The sequence below is a fragment of the Oryctolagus cuniculus genome, chromosome 20 (genome assembly GCF_051225735.1).
Source record: "Oryctolagus cuniculus isolate XC-2025 breed Fujian yellow rabbit chromosome 20, ASM5122573v1, whole genome shotgun sequence".
Lineage (NCBI taxonomy): Eukaryota > Metazoa > Chordata > Mammalia > Lagomorpha > Leporidae > Oryctolagus > Oryctolagus cuniculus.
The window spans coordinates 20,986,381-21,004,874 of record NC_142886.1 but is presented as its reverse complement, the minus strand read 5'-3'; the positions used below and the strand labels follow the sequence as shown (position 1 = coordinate 21,004,874).

Sequence of the window (18,494 nt, the reverse complement as noted above, 5' to 3'; positions counted from 1 at the left end):
CGCGACTTAGGTATTTTTTCATAGCAATGCCACACTTCTTGGCATGAATTTTTTTTCTCCTTTTTTGACAGGCAGAGTGGACAGTGAGAGAGAGAGAGAGACAGAGAGAAAGATCTTCCTTTTCCGTTGGTTCACCCCTCAATGGCCACTATGGCCGGCGCACCGCGCTGATCCGAAGCCAGGACCCAGGTGCTTCTCCTGGTCTCCCATGCGGGTGCAGGGCCCAAGGACTTGGGCCATCCTCCACTGCACTCCCAGGCCATAGCAGAGAGCTGGACAGGAAGAGGAGCAACCGGGACAGAATCCGGCACCCTGACCAGGACTTGAATCCGATGTGCCAGTGCCACAGGCGGAGGATTAACCTATTGAGCCGCAGCACCGGCTTGGCATGAATTTTTATCTTACTTTGTTCCTGATGCTGTAACAAAATACCACACACTGGGTAATTTATAATTAATATTGTTAAGATGTCCATCACTCTGTGGCACAATCTACAAATTCAACACAATTCCTATTAAAATACTAATTACTTACAGAGGTATAAAAAAACACTCCTAAAATTTGTATGGCACCACAAAAGACCCCAAATAGTAAGAAACCCTGAGAAAAGAGACAAAGCTACAGGCATCACAATACCTTATCATAAACAGCATAGCACGGTCATGAAAACAGACACACAGGGGTGGCATCTGGCATATGGATTACGTCATCACTTGGGACATACACATCTCATGTCCGAGTTCTTAGGTTCAAGTGTCTGCTTCCTCAATTCCAGATTCCAGCTAATGTGCAGCCTGGGACACAGCAAGTAATGGCTCAAGTATTTGGGTCCCTACTCTCCACATGGGAAACCTGGATCGAGTTCTGATCCAGCATTTGGGGAGTGAACCAGAAGATGGAATTAACTCTCTGTCTCTTTGCCTTTCAAATAAAAATTATGAATCAATTAATGTTGTTCAAAAACATATAAGCCAATGAAACAGAATACAGAAACCACAAATAAACACATATATTCACAGTCAACTGATTTTTCACAAAGGGTACAAGAACACACATTGGAAAAAGGTCAATCGCTTCAATCAATGGCATTGTGAAAACTAGATACAGGTCTGCAGAAGAAAGAAAACTAGACCTTCCTTCCTTCCTTCCTTCCTTTCTTCCTTTCTTCCTTTCTTAAGATTTATTTGTTTTAAATTCAGAGTTACACAGAGAAGGAGAGGCAGAGAGAGCGAGGTCTTCCATCTGCTGGTTCACTCCCCAGATGGCCGCAACAGCCGCAGCTGCATCAATACAGAGCCAGGAGCCAGGAGCCTCCTCCAGGTCTCCCACACTGGTGCAGGGACCCAAAGACTTGGGCCATCCTCCACTGCTTTTCCAGGCCATAGCAGAGAGCTGGTTCGGAAATGGAGCAGCCGGGACACGAACCGGCGCCCATATGGGATGCTGGCACTACAGGCAGCAGCTTTACTCGCTATGCCACAGCGCCAGCCTCCCCTAATTTTTACTATACACAAAAATAAACTCAAAGTGGATCAAAGACATAACTGTAAGTCCCCCAAACTGTGAAAATACTAGAAGGAAAGAGAGGAAACTCTTCAGGACATTGTTCTGGGCAAAGAATTTTTTTTGAATATGACCCCAAAAGCACTGGCAACAAAAGCAAAATTTGACCAATGAGATTACATCAAACTTCTGCACAGCCAAGGAGGCTACCAACAGAGTGAAGAGAGGACCTACAGAATAGGAGAAAAGATTTGTAATCTATTTATCTGACAACAGATTAGTATCCAGAACCTATAAGCATTCAAACAACAGCAGAAAGAAAGTAGTCTGATTTTAAAATGGGCAAATTACCTGAATAGACATGTCTCAAAAGAAGGTATATAAATGGCAATTAAGTTTATAAAAAAATACTCGCCAGTAATCATCAAGGAAAAGCAAATCAAAACCATAGTGAGATATCATGGCTATCATTTCAAAGACAAAACAAAACAAACAACAATAACAAAAGCAAACCAAAAACCCCATCCAGAACATCCAGAACCAGAAAACAAAAAAGCAAATGCTGGTGAGGATGTCAGGAAAGGGGAACTCTCATATACTGTGAGATATGCAAATTAGTCCGGCCATTGTAGAAAACAGTGTGGAGGTTCCGCAGAAAATGAAAACTAGAACCAAGTATGACCAAGTTGTCCCACTTCTGGGTATAAATTCCAAGGAAAGGAAGTCAGCAGGTAAAAGAGATAGCTTCACTCCCGTATTCACTGCAGCATTATTCATGACAGCAAAGATATGGAATCAACCTAGGTGTCCATCAACACACGAATGGGTGAATGGACTCAACTCAAATGCCCATCAACCAATGACTGGATAAAAAAAAGTGGTATATGTACACTATGGAATATTACTCAGCTGTTAAAGAGAATGAAATCCTGTTTTGTGTAACAAAATGGATGCAACTGGAAACCATTATACTTGATGATATAAGCCAGTCTTTCCCCCAAAACAATTATCGTGTTTCCCCTGATCTGTGGTAACTAATACAGTACAAAAAATGTAATGTATAATTATTTGCATTGCAGTCTCTATAAAATTATTCTTGTACACCAACTGTTGAGAAGAAATAAGTTAAAGTTTAAATGAACTTAATTATTGTCTTGTAACCCACAGGAAGTATTTAGTTGGTTCTATTTCATTGACGGAAATATGAATAACTAACCAAAAAAACTTGTATTTGGGTGAGATGATCATTTTTCCATTCAATTATTGTTTATAGCAATTGTGTATATTCCCACTAAACTAGGATCATCTTGCCTTTTACTTGTTAAACTTCTTATTTGATGAAGTAGTAAGCCTTTACAATGTAATGTAAATTTAAAATGTTATCTCAAAAACTAAAAAAAAAAAAAAAAAAAAGAAAGGAAGAGAGAAGGAAGGAAGGTGAGATGCAGGGAGGAAGGAAGGGAATATCATTATGTCCTTAGACTTGTATCTCTAAATAATATTGAATCTGTTTAAAATTATAATAAAAAATGAGAGAAAAATAGAGCAGGTGCTGAGTAAACTTTACTCCTGGGTGGATTATTTGTGTAGTAAAAAAGTTGAAGGGGCTGGCACTGTGGTGTAGCAAGTAAAGCCACCACCTGCAGTGCTGGCATTCACATATAGGTGCCAGTTCAAGTCCCGGCTGCTCCACTTCCAATTCAGCTCTCTGCTATGGCCTGGGAAAGCAGTAGAAGATGGCCTAAGTCCTTGGGTCCCCGAACCTGCACGGGAGATGCAGAAGCAGCTCCCGGCTCCCGGCTTCAGATCAGCGCAGCTCTGGCCATTGTGGCCAGTTGGGGAGTGGACCAGCAGATGGAAGACCTCTCTCTCTCTCTGCCTCTCCTTCTCTCTCTGTGTAAACTCTGACTTTCAAATAAATAAATAAAAAAAAAAAGTACTGAGAGAAGGCCTGAGTTTTACTTGTAATCCTGCTACTAACTAGCTTTGCACATTACTTCCCCTTTCTGGCTGCTAATGTTTTCATCTGTAAAATGAGAAAAATGAGCCTGATGACATTTAAGGCTTTTTCCTGTTCCAAACTGCTCTGCCTAATGCTAATTGTTCTATTTTAAGCTACAAAGGGTCCTTGAAACTTTTATAGGAGTTTTGTATATCAGCTAAATAGAATGGATTAAGAATGCTGCCCCATTCTTTTTTTTTTTTTTTTTCAAAAAGATTTATTTATTTTTGGAAGTCAGAGTTACACAGAGAGAGAAGAAGAGGCAGAGAGAGAGAGAGAGAGAGAGAGGTCTTCCATCCGCTGGTTCACCCCCTAAATGGCTGCAATGGCGAGAGCTGAGCTGGGCTGATCTGAAGTAGACTTGGGCCATCTTCTACTGCTTTCCCAGGCCATAGCAGAGAGCTGGATCGGAAGTGGAGCAGCTAGGACTCGAGTTGGCACCCATGTGGGATGCTGGCACTGCAGGTGGTGGTTTTTACTGGCTATGCCATAGCACTGGCTCCAAGTGCCATTATTGAGCCAGTTAATTCTCACTGAACAACTCTAAAGAACGAATATGTATCAACCAATTCCTAGGTGCTGGACATCGAACAAAACTAATATATTTTACCCTCATGGAACTTAGAGTATTCTGGAGGGAAAATAGGGGTTAAAAAGTAGACAAAGGAAAATATTTACAATCAGTGACAGGTACCATAAGGGAAAAACAAACCCCCACACAGGGCAGGACACTTACAGAGGGAGGCTGCACTTGGAAGAAGTAAGTATCACAGAGAAGTTAATTCAATAACATTCAACAAATGTTCATTGAGTTCTTCCTATGTTTTAGGCACTACGCTTGGTGTTAGAATAGAGCAGGGAAGAAAACAAAGTTTTGGAAATGAAAAGGAGGCAGAGAGAGATTAGCGGCTGTGTGTGTGTGTGTGTGTGTGTGTGTGTGTGAGTGTGAGTGGTGACTGGAATAGAGGCGCATCTCAGGCCAAGGGGAAGATCCTGCAGTTAGCAGCGATGTCTTCCAGGAACTGAAAGCAGACCCCCCTTGCTGGAGCAGAGAGACGGTAGTGAGCGTGACTTGACTCAAGAGGTGGACAGGAGCTACAATACAGGAGGTCTTAGGCCATGCAAAGGCATTATGGAGATTTAAACGAGGATGGTCTATGGAAAGTACCCAGTGTGGATTTGAACTGCGCTGGCTTACTCTAGCATTTCCAGCTGTGCTAGGCCAGCAGGTTGCCTGGTGATGGGGCCCTGATTCAGGTAGCTTTGTCCTTGAATCTGGAAGTGCAAGAACTTCTGCAATGTCTAGAGTGTGGTTCCCTCACAGGGCTGCTGTGATACTAGCAGGACCATGGCTGTGATGGGTACGTGTGCATCTCTTGCTTGAGGGATGGGGCTGTGGCCTGTCTGAATCCTTAAAATTAAAAAAAAAAAAAAACAACAGGAGGGCCAGTGCTACAGCGTAGTGGGTAAAAGCTGCTGCCTGCAGTGCCAGCATCCCATTTGGCCACCACTTTGAGTCCTGGCTGTTCCACTTCCAATCCAGCTCTCTGTTATGGCCTGGGAAAGCAGTAGAAGATGGCCCAAGTGCTTGAGTCTCTGTGCCTGTGTGCGAGACCTGGAAGAAGCTCCTGGCTTCAGATTGGCCCAGCTCTGGCTGTTGCAACCATTTGGGGAGTGAACCAGTGGATGGAAGATCTCTCTGTGTCTACCTCCCTTTGTAACTCTGCCTTTCAAATAAATAAATCTTTAAAAAAAATTCAGGATCCATAAAAGAAGAGGTCAAAGGATTGGAAAAAGAGAGGTCTGAAAAAGCCCTGGTAAGCATATTTGGGCAGGTTTTCATTATTCCACAAAGGACGTTTTTGCTTAACATATGATTACTGCCACAGGAACTGGTCAAAGAAGAGAGACAGAAAACTTGATTGTTACAATGGGATGTGAGAGGTGCTGCCATAGAGATGTGCCCCAGCTATTACGGGAGCATCCAAGAGAGGAACCTAGCTCACAGGAGTGAGGGGAGGGTCTGGGAAGAATCCCAACTCTGGAATGGAGACAAAGTTGGAGAGTAAAGTAGAGGCCAGATTGTGAAGGACATTGTAAACCATGCCGAGGAGTTTGGACTTCATCTTGAAGACACGGGAAAACCAGTCCACAGTTTTCAGCAAGGGGGTGATGCATTATTATTTCAATATTGAATAATAATAACTCACATTTGTCAATCTGCTTGTTTTTGCTGTGTGTCAGACACTCTTTTGGGATCTGAGAAATATCACACACAATGACTCAATCTCTTCTGGAATATTTTGAGTTAAGAACTATTATTAGCACCATTTTGAAATGAGGAATCAGCAGCACAGATAATGCAGGAACTTTTCCCAGGCAATGTTCCTACTTGACAACTAGTAAGTGACTGAACTGAATCCAAAACCAGACTGTTAGTGTCATAGAAAAGTGCTCGATTACTACGCTATCTCCCTGAATCCTTGCCACTGCAAGGGTGGTTCCTGGGGCTGGAAGTATTAGCATTGCCTGGAAGCTCGTTAGAGATCCTCCCAAGACCTGAATCAGAATCTGAATCTAATAAGAGTCTCCAGGCGAATTGCATGCTTACTGATGGCTGAGAAGCACTGGCTAGCCCACATGATTGAACTGGGCCAGCTGATGAACTGCACACCAATCACCCCATCTACAGAGGAACACTGCTGCAGTTTCAGTTGCCTGGCAAGTGTCAAGATGCAAAGAGCAACCCCATCCCTGCTGCCGACTCATTTTTCACATTTCAGTAGAAAGAAAGAATAAAGGTTAAAAAAATCACATTGGGTGGGCGCTGTGGCACAGTGGGTTAAGCTGCCACTTGGACTGCCTGTATTCTATATTGGAGTGCTAGTTGGATTCTTGGCTACTCTATTTTCTTTTTTTTTTCTTACTTTCTTTTTCTTTTTTTTTTAATATTTATTTATATGAAAGGCAGAGTTACAAAGAGAAAAGGCGGGGGGTGGGGGTGGGGGAGAGAATCTTCCACCCATTGGCTCACTCCCCAAATGGCTGCAATGGCTGTGGCTGGGCCAGGTGGAGGCCAGGAGCCAGGAGCTTCTTTCAGGTCTCCCATGTGGGTGCAGTGGCCCAAACACTTGGGTTATCTTCTGTTGCTTTTCTAGGCACATTAGCAGAGAGCTGGATCAGAAGTGGAGTAGCTGGGACTCAAACTGGTGCTCATATGGGATGCTGGCACTGCAGGTGGAGGCTTAACTTACTGTGCCACTACACCGGCCCTGGACTCCACACCTGGGAAAGCAGTGGAAGATGGCTCAAATACTTGGGTCCCTGCCACCTATTTGGGAGACCAGGATGGAATTCTAGGCTCCTGGCTTTAACCTAGCCCTCCCCTAGTTATTGTGGGAGTGAACCACTGAATGGAAGATCTCTCTATGTATCTTTGTTTTTTTTTTTTTTCTTTTCTCTTTCTATTTCTTGCTGTCACTCTGCCTTTCAAATAAATCAATCAGTCTTTTTTTTGGACAGGCAGAGTGGATGGTGAGAGAGAGACAGAGAGAAAGGTCTTCCTTTTGCTGTTGGTTCACCCTCCAATGGCCGCCGCGGCCGGCGTGCTGCAGCCGGTGCACTGCGCTGATCCGATGGCAGGAGCCAGGTACTTATCCTGGTCTCCCATGGGGTGCAGGGCCCAAGCACTTGGGCCATCCTCCACTGCACTCCCTGGCCACAGCAGAGAGCTGGCCTGGAAGAGGGGCAACTGGGACAGAATCCGGCGCCCCGACTGGGACTAGAACCCGGTGTGCTGGCGCTGCAAGGCGGAGGATTAGCCTAGTGAGCTGCGGCGTCAGCCTCAATCAGTCTTAAAAATAAGACCATATTGTGCAGGGCATCACTGTGTTGACTAATACAAGATGTTTGCAAGTAGAAGGCGGCCTAACAGCTGCCACATGGAAATCTTTGGGCTACATCTTAGACTGAGGAAGGGGGAGCTTCTGTTCTCCAGAATCAATGTTAGCTACTGTTTGTAGTCATCACAGTGATGAAGATTTGAGGAAATGATCAGCGAGCATTTCTAGGACTGAGGGGCTGAGGAAGTCCCTCCACCTGTGTTTAATTTAGCATTTTTAAAAACTGCCTATTCTAGATGACCTGACCTCCTAGATCCTGTCTAAGACTTCAAGGTGAAAGAAGACACTGTGTCAAGAATTTAGTAGGTGAGGCAATGTTCTGGCATAGTGGGTTAAACTATGGCCTGTGACACCAGCATCCCATATGGGCCCCAACTCATGTCCTGGCTGCTCTCCTTCCAGGCCAGCTCCCTATGAATGTGCCTGGGAGGCAGCAGAGGATGACTCAAGTTCTTGGGCCCCTGCCACCCACATGGGAGACCCTGATATCCTTCCTGGCTGCTGGCTTCAGCCTGGTCCAGTCCCAGTCATTGCAGCCCACTGGGGAGTGAACTAGTGCATGGAGGATCTCTTTCTCTCCATCTTTGTAACTCTGCCTTTCAAATAAATAAATAAATAAATAAATATTAAAAAAGAATTTGGGGGCTTAGGGAGGGGTTAGCTGTCAGGACTCAGCCCCCCCCAGAGAGCAGTGTGTCTGCATTCCCAGCCCAGGAACCTCCATCCAGAAGCCTCTTTATCTGACCTTATCTGAGATACTTCCCAGGTAACCTCCATCAGGACTTTGTTCCTGGGGGTCTTGCCTGAGGCAGTTTTCTCTATTTGGGATCAGTATTTTCTGCTCCAAGCCCTTCCCTCTGTTCTCATGGGCCATAGGTCCACAAAAGGCAGGAACCCTTTTCCAGGGCTCCCTGGTGGTAGGATGGTTTCTGACATCTGTGCTTCCATTTGACCTCTGCCTGGTACCATTCCAGGAGGAAAGATGAAACCCTGGGGAGCCAGTGCCTACCCTTGTGCCTCTTGCTGGAACTGTCCCAGAATATTAACAAGAAATTTGATTACAACGTTCTGCTTGGCTTGCTGTCCTAACTGTCCACCTCAGCACCTGGAATCTTGGCACACATCTGTTTGGTTTCCCTGTCTGAAAGTAGGTATAGGACTATTCCACCCAACACCCTTCGGTTAAGGGCTCTGGGCTCCTGAAATGAGAGCTTTTATTATATCGCGCGTATTCTAGTTTTTCTTTGAATTCTAGAAAGATTAAATTATTTCAAGAAAAGCAGAATGGATAATTCAGATGCACACGAGGATACATTTGATAGTTTATAGAAACCTCTAAAATCAGGTATTTTTTCTTGGCATACAGAATAAAGTGACTAATTTCGGACAGATGGAGCATGATTATGATTAGCTATGCGTAGATGTGGGACACTAAGCAATGACCCACTTCATAGCTTTAAATTATACAGATGAGGCTCTTGGCCCCATGGTTGTTTAATTATTTTCTTGGAAGATTTTGCACTTCCTTATTTAGGAAGCCTAATGAATTTTACAATTACTCTTTCCTCTGAAGTCACAAGTGATGATTCCCTGTCTGGATTGGTAAAGAACTCACAGCCAGAAATATTATTGGTGTGTAAGAAACTCAGGACAGAGTTCTCTCACTAACCCCTTAACCACTTTTGCGTATACTCAAGAGCTGACTGAAGTGCTTGCACTTGTGGGCCTGGAGAAGGAATGCTGCACATTTTTTTTTACCCCTGCAAGGTTTATGTCTGTATTACTTTAATAGTCCCTGCCTTAATTTAGTTCACTTCATCACTCATCTGGATTGTTTGGAATCAATATTTAATATGCATCTAATTTACTGTCCACACTGACATCTGAATTCTCATTCTCCAATATTAAACCTCCATCAACTAATTAGTCCCTTCTGGATCAAGTCAAAATTCCCAAACAAATAAGGTGTGTAACAAACTGAGCGCAAGCATCCCCTCCAGCCTCATCTGCCGGCACCACCACATTATGTGCTCAGGGCACAAAGAAAAGGAAATGTGCTCATACACTGTTCCTCTTTGAACAAAATCCCTCCCACCTGTCATTCCATAACACCTACTAACCCAGCTAAAGCAAAACGACCATTCTCTTCCTTCTACAAGGAAAGTCATACAAGCTCAAATTTCAGTCATTGTGTTTCACGCCTACTTCAATTTTCGGTTGCTGTGTTCAGTATGTTAAAGGCAGAATGGCAAAATTAAACAGTGGGTGTTGGCAGACTTGGGCTCCACTGATGATCATGTTTATAACTTTCAGTGACTTATTGAACTTCCTTAAGCTTCTATTTCTGCTATTTAAGTTGGCGATTTCATAGTAACTACATCAGGTGTTGGGAGGATTAACTGTAGTAATTTTTCTTTTTTTAAAAGATGTATTTATTTGAAAGGCAGAGGAGAGAGAGTGAGAAAGAGAGAGGGAGGGAAGGAGGCAGAGAGGGAGAGAGGAAGAGAGGGAGAGAGGGAGAGAATGAACAGGTGGAAGCCAGGAGCTTCATCTGGGTTGCCTATATGTGTGGCAGGGGCCCAAGCACTTTGGCCATCTTTGCTTTTCTAGGCATATTAGCAGGGAGCTGATCAGAAATGGAGCAGTCACGACACAAACTGGCACTCATTTGGGATGCTGGCATCACCAGCATCAGCTTACCTGTGGCAGCCCCACTGTGACAACTTTTCTAAAGTGTGGAGGGCTGTTCCTGGTGTGTCATGGTATTCAATGTGTAAACTTCAACTATTATTTCTATTTTTGCTGACATTTTCTTTAACTCAGTTATATTTTAACTTTGTTATATTTTAGCTTAACTGACTTGTATGCCTAGAATTATATTAGCTTGGTGAACTGAAAGATCTATGTAATGATATTACCAACTCTACTTCATTTATTCCTTTAATATTTATCACTGTTATATGGCATGGAGTGTGGCTGAACAAATTATACCGAACTGTAATGTGGCAAAGATCCATGAAATTATAATTATATCAAGAACTATTAAGCCAGGATCAAGTTTTTGTATTTTGGGAATTCTTAGAGTTGTTCAGGTATTTTTAGTACTGAGTTTGAACAATAAGCAACATTAACATCACCAAATAGTTTAAAGACGCGTCTTTTGTAAAACTCTTCTACCTATGTTTGCTATACATGTATGGGGAAAATACTTTCATTAAACTTATACACACAAGGTTGATTTTTAAAAATATTTATTTATTTTTAATTTTAATTTTTTTGACAGGCAGAGTTAGACAGTGACAGAGAAAGACAGAGAGAGTTATAGACAGTGAGAGAGAGACAGAGAGAAAGGTCTTCCTTCTGTTGGTTCACTCCCCTAATGGCCGCCACAGCTGGCGCTGTGCAGAGGCAAAGCCAGGAGCCAGGTGCTTCCTTCTGGTCTCCCATGTGGGTGCAGGGACCCAAGCATTTGGGCCATCCTCCACTGCACTCCCGGGCCACAGCAGAGAGCTGGACTGGAAGAGGAGCAACAGGACTAGTACCTGGCACCCCAACCGGGACTAGAACCCGGGGTGCCGGCGCCGCAGCGGAGGATTAGCCTAGTGAGCCACGGCGCCGGCCAAAATATTTATTTATTTCTTTGAAAGGCAGAGTTACAGAGAAAGAGGGAGAGATTTTCCATTTGCTGATTCACTCCCCAAATAGCCTCAATGGACAGGGCTGGGCCAGATGGAAACCAGGGGGCAGGAGCTTCATTTGGGTCTCCCATGTTGGTGGCAAGGGCCCAAGTACTTGGACCATCCTCTTCTGCTTTCCCAGGTGCATTTGAAGGGAGCTGGATTGGAACTGGAGCAGCCCAGAATAGAAGTGGTACCCACATGGGATGCCAGCGTTGCAGGTTATGACTTAACTTGCTGTTTCATTGGCCCCCAGTTGTTTGTTTTTTTTTTTTTTAAAGATTTATTTATTTATTTGAAAGGCAGTGTTACAGAAACAGAGAGGGAGACACTGTTTTTTTTTCAAAATACCATTTTGGATTTATTCTAATTTCAAATTTGACTTATTTCAATTTTGACTATGAATTGAAATCAAATTTCTTCCCATTCTGTTTCAAATAACCACAGGTATTGAAATTTCTAATCTTGCTTTTGAGATCTGACAGACTCTCATAGCTAAGTACAGTATTCTGGTAGGAGAGGTAAAATATTTACAGAAGAAAATCGGAATGACTTGTTTCATCTTTGAGGCTATGCAAGTGTACAAGTGTATCTTATATTAAAATGCAGATTTAAATATGTGGAGAATAGAAACCTTCTCCCATCATCCCACACTTTCACAGCAGCTTTATTGTTCGCCTTCTGTAAACCTGTAACACCTATGACATCACTTTTTAGTTTGTGTTACAGTATTGGTTTACATGGCCATTCTGTACCCATCACTCCCCACCCCATCCCACCCTGCACACAGTAACAGCTGAGAGACTCAATAAATGAAAATCCAGGAGACAAATTGTTTCTTTGACATATTTGTCCATGAATCACAAAGCAGTTCTCAGGTTTGTATATAGCATATATATTTTTAAAAGCCCCAAATGGGGGTTGGCATTGTGGTGCAGTGGGTTAAACCGCCTTCCACAGATGCTCCGCTTCTGATCCAGCTCTCTGCTAATACGCCTGGGTAAGCAGTGGAGGATGGCCCAATTGCTTAGGCCCCTGCACCCATGTGGGAAACCTGGAAGGAGCTCCTGGACTTTGGCATTAGCCTGGTGCAGCCCTGGCCGTTGTGGCCATCTGGGGAGTGAACCAGTGGATAGAAGACTTCTCTCTCTGTCTTTTCCTCTCTCTTTGTAACTCTTTCACATAAATAAAAAATAAATCTTAAAAAAATCCCTCAATGTTAGCACACACACAATTTGTTTTTACATTTCACATGAGTATTATGTGCAACCTGATATTATATGCATTGATACTCTTCATCTGCATGTAACTGCAGAATAACTTATGGCATGGACTGCTGTGTGAGAAAAAACTGTTTTACCAAGTCTACTTTTTTCTGTTATTAAGGTTTATTTGATCTAATACTCATGTGTGAAGTGACATTGAGTCTTAGTCTTTTTATTTTTATTTTTTATGTATGTATGTGTGTGTGTGAGAGAGAGAGAGAGAGAGACAGAGAAAGAGAGAGAGAGAGAGAGAGAGAGAGAGATCCCATCTGTTGGCTCGCCTCCCAAATGCCTGTGATGGCTGGGGCTGGGTTGGGACCAAAGCCAGGAGCCAGATATTCAATCCAGGTCTCCCATGTGGGTGGCAACCACCTGAGCCATCACTGGCTGTCTCTCAGGGTCTGCACTGGCAGGAAGTGGAGTCAGGAGCTGGAGCTGTGAATTGAATCCAGGCACTCTGATGTGGGTCACTGGTGGCTTAACTGCTGGGATACCTGCCTACCCTGACTCTTACTCCTGACACCCAGAGAAAAATCACATTATATGTCAAATTTACATAAAACCATAACAAAGATAGAGACCTGTTCATTTAACAGAAAGTGGGCAAACCCATACATTTTCCTCTTCCAATAAATATATGGTAAATGTTTCTACATAAAATATATTCTATATATGGGTCTAAGAAAATAAAATTATTTCTTTATGTTCACATATTACAGGTTTAGAAAGAAATAAAATGTAAAGTGTGGGAAACCTCAGCAGGAGACAATCACTGGAGAACACAAAGAGCATAATAACTAGGAGAGCAGGGAGGGCAGGTCTTGGATCAGGGTTACCAGGCAACCAATCCCAGGAGAAAGTAACATGACAGGGGACAGGGATACAGAATCATCCAGTCGTCCAAATTCCTGGACAATTAGGTGTTTGAGAAGAACTGGAAATGATTCATGGAGGCTTAAGCAAATTTTCTAACAGCTCAACAGAGAAAGGATGAAGATAATGAGACTCTTGGCTAACAAACATTATTAACTATTTCCCGCCTTCTCTCTACTCACATATTCCCCTGCAACTAAAATCCCATTAACCACTAATTACCAGCATCTGCAGAATAATATACTTTTCCCTAAGTTCTTCTCTTATTCTAATCTTGCTTTTACATGAATAGAATTTTCCAGACAAATGCCTCTGTGTGTGTATGCATGTGGGCACATACACATTTGCTTTTCTATGTATTTGGCTGAGGGTGTGAGACAGAAAGGGAAGAGAATACAATTCAAAGTTTCCAAGTAGAACAATTTCCAAAGGACCATGTAATTGTGGAATCTGGGAGAATCCCACTGTTGTAGGGGTCCAGTGTATGGGGTGGTGGTTTGGGTGGACAGATAAAATTCAAGAATAGGCTGGGGCAAAATGAAATGATATAAATTTCATCCCAAGGGCAAAAAAAAAAAATAGAGTCAGTAGAGATTTTAGAGCAAGAAAACATGATTGAAAGAAAAATTACCCTAGCAACAGTGTTCATGCAAGAAATAATGAGTCTTAGAATTAAAGACAAAGCAGTAGAGATGCAGAGGAGCCACCTGATTCAAGAAGGCTCCTGAAAAGCACGCATAAGTTTTGGTGCAGACTGTATGTTGACAGTGAGGAAGAGGGAGAGGCAAGGTTTCTTATTTAGGAGTGAAAATCTTTCAGTTGGGACCAAGAACAACAGGCTGGAGCCATCCAGTAGGCAGATGCATACATGTTCCTGGAGCTCAGGAGAAAAGTCTGAGTTAGACTACTTTGGCAAGCCAGATGACATAGATGGCACTGCAACCACAGGGAGAACGAGGTCTTCTAGGGGAGGAGAGAAAAGCACTAAGATGAACTAGAAGAGGGATGGGACTGTGGATGAGAGAACGTGCTTGGGTAAAACAGGAGAAGAGAAGGAAATACAAGGGATGAGGAGGGATGGGTGTTGGGGTGCAACAGTTAAACTGCTGCTTGGGATGCCTGCCTCTGCTTTGCTTCCTATCCAGCTTTCCTGCTAACGCGCACCTTTGGGAGGCAGCGGATGATGGTTCAAGTCTTGGGTCCCTACCACCCATGTGGGAAACTCAGATTGAATTCTGGGATCCTAGCTTTGACTTGTTGGGGGCATTTGGGAACTGAGCCAACAAATGGGAGATATCTTTGTCTCTGTCATACTGCCTCTGAAGTAAATAAATAAAACTTAGGGGGAAAAAAAGGAGACAGGTAAGAAATGTTCTGAGAGACAGCCAGGGTGCTAGGGGAAGCAGTCCTATGGAGACAAGGAAAAGACACTCTTGAGAAATTGGGGGTTTCTGATGTTGCTAGCTTCTGCATCCCACATTGAAAGGTGTATTTCCTTCTTGAGCATAGATGGGTTATGATGCATAGAGCAAATCTACACAAATATCAAGGACAGGTATCATGTATGAGGGGTCTCCAAAGAGCTCATGGAAAATGTGTTATGAAAAAACTATGCATGGATTTCCAAACATTTTCTGCACCCAAATAAACTTATCTTTTAATTCCATTTCCCAGGAAATTTTGGAGGACCTCATAGACTATATATTCTAAGCACATGGCAATTAGATTAGAAGCTAATAACAAAAAGATAAATGTTAAAATTCCAAAGACAATGGAAAAATAAGGAAATGGGAAGAGTGGCTGCCTGGTTTGAATTGTTTACATTGTGTACATGGGTCAGGAAGTGGGAATATTGCACTGTAATACTGAAGTTGAAATATCGTACTGCACTCCATAAAAATGTAAAAATAGTGCATGCCACCTCTCTTTTCTTCCAAACATGTTCTCCTTTGGTTTCTTACTATTGCTTACCATTCAACTGAAGCTATTCTTGTTGGGGACACCCTATTTACCAAATTCAATCCCTGCTTCTTGCCTCGTTTGTATGCTTGACACTGTCCAGTGCTCCTCTCTTCCTGAAACAATTCTGCTTTGCTTCGATGCTCCTACAGATACCTAAGCACATGAGCAGCTCTCAGCTGGGGAGTTTCGTGGGAAGCTGCTACTGGTTTCCAATGCACAGGAAACCTTGATTTACAGGCTGTCTCGCAAACACTTCACACACAACGCAGGCTAAAAACATAGATCATTATTGCCCTTTCATTTCACCTAGTTACTTGTTATTCCTTCTCTGATTAATGGCACCTTGTTTGATAAATCAGTAACTTGCGAAATATTTTTAATTCCTCCATCTTACTCATCATGTTCATCTATTAGTTACCAACTCTGCTGTGTTTCATCTAAGTATCTAACTACATATCACCCCGCCCAGCCACTTACCTTTATATTAGTGTAGACATCATTGAGTTTGCAACAACCTTCTTCATGTATTCTCGGCTTCCAGACTCCAACTCACCATCCTCAAATAAACTTTCTAAAAACAGAAGCTTGATCACATTTCTTCCATTGCCTGCAAGACAAAGATGGAGATCCTAGGTCTGGTTGACCACGTTTTTTATTGTTTACAGATCCCGGATCTGTCAAAATTCTTCCTAATCTCTCTTCATAAAACACAAGGAAGGAGCTGGTGCTGTAGCGTAGTGGGTAAAGCTGCCGCCTCCAGTGCTGGCATCCCATAGGGGCGCTGGTTCGAGACCCAGCTGCTCTACTTCCAATCCAGTTCTCTGCTATGGCCTGGAAAAGCAGTAGAAGATGGCCCAAGTCCTTGGGCCCCTGCACCCGTGTGGGAGACCCTGAAGAAGCTCCTGGCTCCTGGCTTTGGATCAGCACAGCTTCGGCCATTGTGACCACTTGGGGAGTGAACCAGCGGATAGAAGACTTTGCTCTCTCTCTGCCTCTCCTCTCTCAGTGTAACTCTGACTTTTGAGTTAAATAAATAATTTTTTTTTTTTGACAGGCAGAGTGGACAGTGAGAGAGAGAGACAGAGAGAAAGGTCTTCCTTTGCCATTGGTTCACCCTCCAATGGCTGCTGCGGCCTGCGCACTGCGGCCGGCGCACTGCGCTGATCTGAAGCCAGGAGCCAGGTGCTTCTCCTGGTCTCCCATGGGGTGCAGGGCCCAAGTACTTGGGCTATCCTCCACGGGCCACAGCAGAGAGCTGGACTGGAAGGGGGCAACCGGGAAAGAATCCGGCGCCCCAACTGGGACTAGAACCCAGTGTGCCGGCGCCACAGGTGAAGGATTAGCCTAGTGAGCAGCAGCGCCGGCCAAATAAATAAATCTTGTTAAAAAAAAATAAAACACAAGGAAACAAGACCAGCACAACAAACAGCTTGATGTTTCACACTCCTGTTTATGGGATATGCTATTCCCTTTTTGAAAAGGCCTCTCCACCAGGCCCCCAAATCAGTTCTCCTGAAAAATTTCCTCCTGGAAACATTCTCTTTCACAACTCTGTTCTATGCTACTTCTTCTTCTTCTTCTTCTTCTTTTTTTTTTTTTTTTTTTTTTTGACAGGCAGAGTTAGTGAAAGAGAGAGAGACAGAGAGAAAGGTCTTCCTTCCGTTGGTTCATTCCCCAAACGGCCGCTATGGCCCACGCGCTGCACCGATACAGTGCCAGAAGCCAGGTGCTTCCTCCCAGTCTCCCATGCGGGTGCAGGGCCCAAGAACCCGGGCCATCCTCCACTGCCCTCCCGGGCCACAGCAGAGAGCTGGATTGGAAGAGGAGTGACCGGGACAGAACCGGTGCCCCAACTGGGACTAGAACCCGGGGTGCTGGTGCCGCAGGCGGAGGATTAACCTAGTGAGCCATGGCACTGGCCTTGTTCTATGCTACTTCTGTCAGGACACTTATTATTTTATGCAGAGCACTGCAAGTACAAATCCCAGTTCAAAACTGGAAGTGGACAAAGCCATATACTTTTATCCCACGGAGATTGAAGCATTCTGAATTCCCAGTTAAATTTATAAGCCCCTCTCGCCTTGGCCCTGGGCTGTGTTTTGATTCTGGAGCAGCCTCCAGATTATCCAAGTTTTGCAGAAGATGTAAGCACCCACCCTTCCTTGCTCCTCCCGGTTCTGTCTTGTTCCGGATGCTGCCATCATTTTGCTTTTGCAGAGCCACACTGGAGCTTGAGAATCTGAGGTTTTCTGCAGCTTCCTGTACCGCAGAGTCACTCTCTAACTGCAAACTACCTGGAGAGCACCTACTGCCTCTCTGGGCATTCCTTTCTCTTCCTCTTGTTGGCATTTCACTTTAGAAGCATTCCTGTCTTGTGAGCACGTTTTGCCTCAGAGGCATGAAATGTGCAATTGGCTTATTTTAAATAAATGGCAACGATTCTGGAATTCTGTTAAGTCCTGTCCCATTTGCCACTTGAGTCAGGGTGAAAAAAGTAGATCCAGATTTAGGCCAGTAGTTCCAAACTCCAGTCACTCATGGGCTATACCTGAGGGGCTTTTAAAACTGGAGATGTTCCCAACTCCCAACTATTTCTGTCTCTATAATTTTTTAATATTTATTAACTTATTTGAAAGGCAGAGTTATAGAGAGGTCTTCCATCTGCTGGTTCATTCTCCAAAAAGGCTGTAATGACTGGACCTGAGCCGACCTGAAGCTGGGAGCCAGGAGCTTCTTCCGGGTCTCCCAGGCGGGTGCAGGGGCCCAAAGACTTGGGTCATCTACTGCTTTCCCAGGCCATAGCAGAGAGCGGGATCAGAAGTGGAGCAGCGGGACTCGAACCGGCACCCATGTGGGATGTCGGCATTGCAGGCGGTTTTTTTACCCGCTAAGCCACAGCGCCGGCCCCTCAAATTGGAGCTGTTCCCAACTCCCAATTCTATGACATCGGAATTTGGTTTTTGACAATCACAGGAGATCAAGGTGAAATTCTCGAATCCTTCCATGATAAGCCCGAGACTGGTCTTCGCTCAATCTCCTCTTCCTTTAAATTTCCTAATTTTTTTCCCCACTATCCCCCGCCCCCCCCCCCCCCCCCTTTGGCTCTTCTCGGGCTCTGGGGTGCCTCCCCAGCCTCAGCCTGTTCCTCGCAGCAGCCTTTGCATCCCCCGCCCCGCCCCTCTCTCACCTTTGGGTCACGCCCATCTCCTTTTCATGTCTCTTCCTGTCCGCTCTTCCAAGCTCCACCCCCGTCTTCCGTAGTTTTTGTCCCTCCTCACCATCCGTACTATCTTCAACCAGCCGCTTCCGT

At 44.1% G+C, this 18,494-nt stretch overlaps 1 long non-coding RNA gene across 2 annotated transcripts in view; it reads right to left on the bottom strand.

The window, feature by feature from the left end:
* LOC108175597 (uncharacterized) overlaps nt 1–18,492 on the bottom strand; it is a 33,741-nt gene extending 15,249 nt beyond the window's left edge. For both annotated transcript variants that reach the window (XR_001792283.4, XR_016226548.1), the window contains exons 1-2: nt 18,372–18,492; nt 15,662–15,791 (exon numbers count right to left, since the gene is read on the bottom strand). This is a non-coding gene — a long non-coding RNA (uncharacterized LOC108175597). The remainder of the gene's footprint in view (nt 1–15,661; nt 15,792–18,371) is intronic.
* Nucleotides 18,493–18,494: the final 2 nt, after the last annotated feature.